Source organism: Oncorhynchus tshawytscha, linkage group LG10 (genome assembly GCF_018296145.1).
Source record: "Oncorhynchus tshawytscha isolate Ot180627B linkage group LG10, Otsh_v2.0, whole genome shotgun sequence".
NCBI classification, from domain to species: domain Eukaryota; kingdom Metazoa; phylum Chordata; class Actinopteri; order Salmoniformes; family Salmonidae; genus Oncorhynchus; species Oncorhynchus tshawytscha.
In genome coordinates, this window is record NC_056438.1 from 75,052,575 (window position 1) to 75,060,654 (window position 8,080).

An 8,080-nucleotide genomic window follows, 5' to 3' on the forward strand; every position below is an offset into this window, starting at 1 on the left:
CTCCTGCGCTGCAAACTCATCTTTTATTTCCCCCGAAGGAAGGTATTGAACAGAGCCTCCAGGTTCCAGGCACTCTCAGCGGCCAATGTGTGAAACTCTACAGCGTATTTTCTGCTGGCTTGCCCCACCACCACAGAAAGCACTGAGCTAGGCTGAAACACCTGCATTTTGGAGCTCCATTACTCAAGAAAACAAAAAAGAGACCATGTTTGTAAGAGGCTTTATTAACTAAATGATATTTATTTATTTTTTTACATTGTTTGCAAACTGATATGTGACACGTATTAATGCCAAAATAACATGCAAAACAGGCAAGCCCATTGCTAAAAATGTTGGGCTCAAAACACCTGCCCTGAATGATGGGTCACCACTGCATCTAGGCACCATTTACAGATCATTTCCGATTTAGCTAGCATATGCAGCATTTATTGTGCAAGCTGTCTCAGAGAATGCAGGAACATTGGCTTTAAAAAGATGCTTAGCCAACAAAGGGCAATCTAATAAAATCGGAGTTAATCCCAGCCTAGAATAATGTTAAAATTCATTATTATTGTTGGCTAGTCTTTCCCCCACCACAGCATATAAACTCTCAGGCATGGAGGTCATGGTGGCCATGGGGAGGTCCACAGGCAAAGGCTGGTGGTTAACAGGCTGGGGTTGGGGTAGTCCCACCATACTGTAGATGGAGGGTGATGCTGGACCTGTAGATTCCTGCTCTTCACCACCTACATGACTGTTACCTGGAGTCTGGAGAATAAAAACATACAGTAACAACTTCACTATGAATTTATGAACGGTGACCCGGGTATAAAACAAGGTCATTAATTACCTCAAATCAATAAATGTAATATTTCTCAGTGGCTGTTCAATGCACTAAAATGTAAGCATTAAATGAACGTAACTTTCTTTAATTAAGAATGTATACATTTTCCAATAACATTAGCTAAGGTACAGTATCTTACCCTGACTGTAGCATACTCTGTTTATAATTTCCTCTTTGTCACCTATAATTCAACATAAAAATATAATAAATATTTAAAGGTAAGATGTTCAGAGACGCTCCATATACATATACATATACATATACATATACATATGAACTGTTTAATATACACCACATTGTAACGGTATCTGGACACCCCTTCAAATGAGTGAATTCGGCTATTTCTGCCACACCCATTGCTGATAGGTGTATACAGTGCCTTGCGAAAGTATTCGGCCCCCTTGAACTTTGCGACCTTTTGCCACATTTCAGGCTTCAAACATAAAGATATAAAACTATTTTTTTGTGAAGAATCAACAACAAGTGGGACACAATCATGAGGTGGAACGACATTTATTGGATATTTCAAACTTTTTTAACAAATCAAAAACTGAAAAATTGAGCGTGCAAAATTATTCAGCCCCCTTAAGTTAATACTTTGTAGCGCCACCTTTTGCTGCGATTACAGCTGTAAGTCGCTTGGGGTATGTCTATCAGTTTTGCACATCGAGAGACTGACATTTTTTCCCATTCCTCCTTGCAAAACAGCTCGAGCTCAGTGAGGTTGGATGGAGAGCATTTGTGAACAGCAGTTTTCAGTTCTTTCCACAGATTCTCGATTGTCAAAGTCCAGACCTGAATCCATTCTAACACCTGGATATGTTTATTTTTGAACCATTCCATTGTAGATTTTGCTTTATGTTTTGGATCATTGTCTTGTTGGAAGACAAATCTCCGTCCCAGTCTCAGGTCTTTTGCAGACTCCATCAGGTTCTTCCAGAATGGTCCTGTATTTGGCTCCATCCATCTTCCCATCAATTTTAACCATCTTCCCTGTCCCTGCTGAAGAAAAGCAGGCCCAAACCATGATGCTGCCACCACCATGTTTGACAGTGGGGATGGTGTGTTCAGGGTGATGAGCTGTGTTGCTTTTACGCCAAACATAACGTTCTGCATTGTTGCCAAAAAGTTCCATTTTGGTTTCATCTGACCAGAGCACCTTCTTCCACATGTTTGGTGTGTCTCCCAGGTCGCTTGTGGCAAACTTTAAACACTTTTTATGGATATCTTTAAGAAATGGCTTTCTTGCCACTCTTCCATAAAGGCCAGATTTGTGCAATATACGACTGATTGTTGTCCTATGGACAGAGTCTCCCACCTCAGCTGTAGATCTCTGCAGTTCATCCAGAGTGATCATGGGCCTCTTGGCTGCATCTCTGATCAGTCTTCTCCTTGTATGAGCTAAAAGTTAGACGGCCAGGTCTTGGTAGATTTGCAGTGGTCTGATACTCCTTCCATTTCAATATTATCGCTTGCACAGTGCTCCTTGGGATGTTTAAAGATTGGGAAATCTTTTTGTATCCAAATCCGGCTTTAAACTTCTTCACAACAGTATCTCGGACCTGCCTGGTGTGTTCCTTGTTCTTCATGATGCTCTCTGCCCTTTTAACGGACCTCTGAGACTATCACAGTGCAGGTGCATTTATACGGAGACTTGATTACACACAGGTGGATTGTATTTATCATTAGTCATTTAGGTCAACATTGGATCATTCAGAGATCCTCACTGAACTTCTGGAGAGAGTTTGCTGCACTGAAAGTAAAGGGGCTGAATAATTTTGCACGCCCAATTTCAGTTTTTGATTTGTTAAAAAAGTATGAAATATCCAATAAATGTCATTCCACTTCATGATTGTGTCCCACTTGTTGATTCTTCACAAAAAAAATAGTTTTATATCTTTATGTTTGAAGCCTGAAATGTGGCAAAAGGTCGCAAAGTTCAAGGGGGCCGAATACTTTCGCAAGGCACTGTAAATAAATGCGATTTGATACAGTCAATAACACAATAGAAAAGTCTACGTACAGTGTGTGCAAATGAGGTAAGATATGAATAAATGGCAATAAATAGGCCATAGTGGTGAAATAATTACAATTGAGCAATTACAACACTGGAGTGATAAATGTGCAAGTAGAGATACTGGGATGCAAAGGAGCAAAAAAATAACAGTATGGGGATGAGATAGTTGGATGGGCTATGTACAGGTGCAGTGATATGTGAGCTGCTCTGACAGCTGGTGCTTAAAGTTAGAGAGGGAGATGTATGTCTCCAGCTTCAGTGATTTTTACAATTGGTTCCAGTCATTGCCAGCAGAGAATTGGAAGGAAAGGCGGCCAAAGTAGGAATTGGCTTTGGGGTGACCAGTGAAATATACCTGCTGGAGCGCGTGGTACGTGTGGGTGCTGCTATGGTGACCAGTGAGCTGAAATAAGGCGGAGCTTTACCTAGCAAAGACTTATAGAGAATCTGGAGCCAGTGGGTTTGGCGACGACAATGAAGCGAGGCCAGCCAACGAGAGCATACAGGTCGAGGTGGTGAGTAGTATATAGGGTTTTGGTGACAAAACGGATGGCACTGTGATAGCAAATTGGATGCAGTCTGAGTAGAGTGTTGGAGGCTATTTTGTAAATGACATCGCCGAAGTCACGGATCGGTAGGATGGTCAAATTTGAGGGGAGGTTTGGTAGCATGAGTGAAGGATGCTTTGTTGTGAAATAGGAAGCCGATTCTAGATTTAATTTTGGATTGGAGATGCTTAACGTGAGTCTGGAAGGAGAGTTTACAATCTAATCAAACACCTAGGTATTTGTAGTTGTCCACATATTCTAAGTCAGAACCGTCCAGAGTAGTGATGCTGGATGGGCGGGCAGGTGCAGGCAGTGATTGGTTGAAGAGTATGGATTTAGTTTAGCAGTTGGAGGCTATGGAAGGAGAGTTGTATGGCATTGACGCTCATCTAGCGGTTAGTTAACACAGTGTCCAAAGAAGGGCCAGAATTATACAGAATGATGTCATCTGCGTAGAGGTGGATCAGAGAATCACCAACAGCAAGAGCGACATCATTGATGAATAGAGAAAAGAGTCGGCCTGAGAATTGAACCCTGTGGTACCCCCATAGTGATTGCCAGAGGTCCGGACAACAGGCCCTCCGATTTGACACTGAACTCTGAGAAGTAGTCGATGAACCAGGCGAGGCAGTCATTTGAGAAACCAAGGCTGTTGAGTCTGCCGATAAGAATGTGGTGATTGACAGTCGAAAGCCTTGGGCAGGTCGATGAATACAGGTGCACAGTATTGTCTCTTCTCAATGGCGGTTATGATCTCGTTTAAGACCTTGAGTGTGGCTGAGTTGCACCCGTGACCAGCTCGGAAACCATATTGCATGGTGGAGAAAGTACGGTGGGATTCGAAATGGTTGGTGATCTGTTTGTTAACTTGGCTTTCGAAGACCTTAGAATGGCAGGGTAGGATAGATAGGTCTGTAGCAGTGTGGGTCTAGGGTGTCTCCCCCTTTGAAGAGGGGGATGACCGTGGCAGCTTTCCAATCTTTGGGGATCTCAGACAATATGAAAGCGAGGTTGAACAGGCTAGTAATAGGGGTTGCAACAAATGCGGCGGATAATTTTAGAAAGGGTTCAGATTGTCTAGCCCGGCTGATTCGTAGGGGTCCAGATTTTGCAGCTTTTTCAGAACATCGGCTATCTGGATTTGGGTGAAGGAGAAATGGGGAGGCTTGGGAAAGTTGCTGTGGGGGGGGGTACAGGGCTGTTGACCAGGGTAGGTGTAGCCAGGTGGAAAGCATGGCCAGCCGTAGAAAAATGCTTATTGAAATTCTCAATTATAGTGGATTTATCGGCGGTGACATTGTTTCCTAGCCTCAGTGCAGTGGGCAGCTGGGAGGAGGTGCTCTTATTCTCCATGGACTTTATCGTGTTCCAGAACTTGAGAGTTTGTTCTACAGGACTCACATTTTTGTTTGAAAAAGCTAGCCTTTGCTTTCCTAACTGCCTGTGTATATTGGTTCCTAACTTCCCTGAAAAGTTGCATATTGCGGGGGCTATTCGATGCTAATGCAGTACACCACAGGATGTTTTTGTGCTGGTCAAGGGCAGTCAGGTCTGGAGTGGAGTTTATATGACATGTAGTCTAGTATATTGTGTGTGTACAGGTGTCATTGATGGTGGAGTCAGAGTTCACTGTCAGGACTGGAGGCACAACTCACTGAAAACATATAGAAACCATTTATTGTTAGTTTATTAGCCTGAGTACATGAGCTAGAGTCCCAATGAATATGCATTTAACCTGTACACTATGTTTAGCTCTATTGATTGATACTGTAACTGTGTTACTTTATAATAAAATAGAAAAACTGTCAGACATACCTTGGACTTTTATCAAGTATGTAGCAACGTTTGTCATTGTTACCACTCACTACTGCATCATAAAGTCCACTGTCTCCTTCCTGGAGGTTCTTCAGTAGCAGACATAAGTCTCCCTCACTAAATTCAGCCCTACCTCGGTACCTTTCAAAGGTAACTTTTGGGGGGTACTTTATAACATTGGTTGATGTGTTAAACTTCCAAAATAGCACATCAACATCTTTCAGTTGAACATTTGTCTGGACATTCAGGAGAACATCCTGTCCCTTCAGCACAAACACAGAGGTCTCAGCACTGGGCTCTGAAATAAACACAGAGGTCTCAGCACTGGGCTCTGAAATAAACACAGAATACTTCATGTAAAAAAAGATGAAAAAGCCCATCAAACAATGTGACAAATAGAGCAGTAAGATATGAATTTAGCAATGCAACCCCTTAAAAGGAAAATGTGCAAAATGATTGGCTATTTGCAAAAACAAACTGGCTGACACATCGTAATGATCCAATTTGCAGGCTTTGTAGTTTGGGCTAGAATTTCTCTATACACCCTATTTGCTAAACGGTTTAAATATTAACCCATTAAAAAGATCAGCTGCCTTTAGATCAACAGAGTCAAAACCTTTGTTTCAAGTAATACAGAAGTACTTTTACAATAAAGAACTAGGATATGATACACACTATCAACTGTTCAGTTGGGGCGGCAGGTTGGGCCAATAACCAAAAGGTTGCTGGATCAAATCCCTGAGCTGACGAGGTAAAAATCGGTCGTTCTGCCGCTGAACAAGGCAGTTCCCCCACTGTTCCTAGGCTGTCATTGTAAATGAGAATGTGTTCTTAACTCACTTGCCTAGTTAAATAAAGGTTAAATAAAAATAAAGTTCCGTTTCAGAAACCGTTCAGTAAAAGCAACTTGATGAAGTATAACTCCAGGAAGTACAACCTAATCTGCCTAAAAGCATAGATGACTCCCTCTCTTGAGCATCCAAGTTTTTTTCAGTCCACATATGTGGTTGGCTGACAGACATGTCTAAAAACAGCTGAGCGTTGCATTTCCGGGAGCGAGAAGTTCTATGCTACAAATGGCGTAGTTTCCTTTCACTGACTTTACAGTAATGACACTGAACTTGTTCTTACAAGAGTACAGTATACTATCACAATCAAACATTGTTGTATTACTCATTAATTGTTGTATTACAAAACATTTAAAACCAGTATTTTTTTTATTTTTTATATGTGCCCTACAGTTAATTACATACTGTACTTTCAATTTAAAAGTCTATCAATTACTTGGATGTTGTAAAAATCAACATCTCATGACTTAACTTTAGTACTTCATTAGATCATGTGACTTCATCTAAGTTCCTGTGTCACCCACTGGCTAGGCAACCAGTACGCACTGGCTAGGCAACCAGTACCCACTGGCTAGGCAACCAGTACGCACTGGCTAGGCAACCAGTACGCACTGGCTAGGCAACCAGTACGCACTGGCTAGGCAACCAGTACGCACTGGCTAGGCAACCAGTACGCACTGGCTAGGCAACCAGTACGCACTGGCTAGGCAACCAGTACGCACTGGCTAGGCAACCAGTACGCACTGGCTAGGCAACCAGTACGCACTGGCTAGGCAACCAGTACGCACTGGCTAGACAGCTTAGGCAACCAATACACTGGTTAGACAGCTTAGGCAACCAATACACTGGTTAGACTGCTTAGGCAACCGTTAGGCTGTTTGGAAAACAAGTACACTGGCTAGACTGCTTAGACATCCAGTACCCACTGGCTAGACATCCAGTACCCACTGGCTAGACATCCAGTACCCACTGGCTAGACATCCAGTACCCACTGGCTAGACATCCAGTACCCACTGGCTAGACATCCAGTACCCACTGGCTAGACATCCAGTACCCACTGGCTAGACATCCAGTACACCAATACACTAATAAAATGGCCACCCAGACTATTTCCATTTGTTTTTACACTGCTGCTACTCACTGTTTATTATCTATGCATAGTCACTTTACAAATTACCTCGACTACCCTGTACACTGACTCGGTACCCCCTGTATATAGTCTCGTTATTGTTATGTACATTTGTGTTACTTTTTGTTGATTGGATTTTTTGTTCAAGTAAATATTTTATTAAATCTATTTATTGAACTGCATTGTTGGTTAAGGGCTTTTAAGTAAGCATTTCACGGTAAGATCTATACCTGTTGTATTCGGCGCATGTGACAATTTGATTTGGACTGGTTATAAGCAGAGTAATCAGTACAAATTATACTGCCTGTTACTTACTAACCAGATTACATGTCTAATCAATATATTAAATATCACTATACAGATGTTTTAGAAAATGCTTTTACCTGCTTGATGGAGGAGAGTTAGTAGAATAGAGAGGGTGAAACGCACAGTCGCCATACTTTGACAAATGACTAAACCTAAATGAGGAAGTATTGTCACATAGGCCTAGACTTCCTTACTCTAGTAGGTTTTTATACCCATAAACCACAAATTTCACACAAAACATTGTTTACAATTATGTTACATGGCATGTGAAACAACTTGATAACCTGTTTCCAATACATTTGAAATGTATTTAGGAACTTTATTTAACCAGGAAGGGCTCATTGAGATATACAATCTCTTTTTCAAGAGCGTCCTGGCCGAGATAGGCAGCACCAGGTCATTACAAAAATTACAGACACACATGAAAAACTACAAGTAATCTAGTAAAAACCATTGAATTCACAAGAGTATAAACAAAATCCTAAAACAGCTAATTAAAAACATTGACAGGTCAGGAATCAGCCTCAAAATCCTTCATCAGTGATTTAAAAACAACAATCGGGACAAGTTCTTCCAGTTTAAAAGTATTTTGTA

General features: G+C 41.6%; 1 long non-coding RNA gene across 3 annotated transcripts; it reads right to left on the minus strand.

The window, feature by feature from the left end:
- Positions 1–234: 234 nt before the first annotated feature.
- On the minus strand, positions 235–7,651 carry LOC112261152. Of its 3 annotated transcripts, none has more exons than XR_002955115.2 (4): positions 7,564–7,651; positions 5,204–5,534; positions 963–1,004; positions 235–747 (listed from the first exon to the last, which is right to left on the minus strand). It is a non-coding gene; the product is annotated as an uncharacterized LOC112261152 (long non-coding RNA). The 3 variants fall into 3 exon arrangements; XR_002955117.2 differs by having other exon boundaries at positions 5,204–5,501; positions 7,564–7,627; XR_002955116.2 differs by lacking the exon at positions 5,204–5,534 and having other exon boundaries at positions 7,564–7,634.
- Positions 7,652–8,080: the final 429 nt, after the last annotated feature.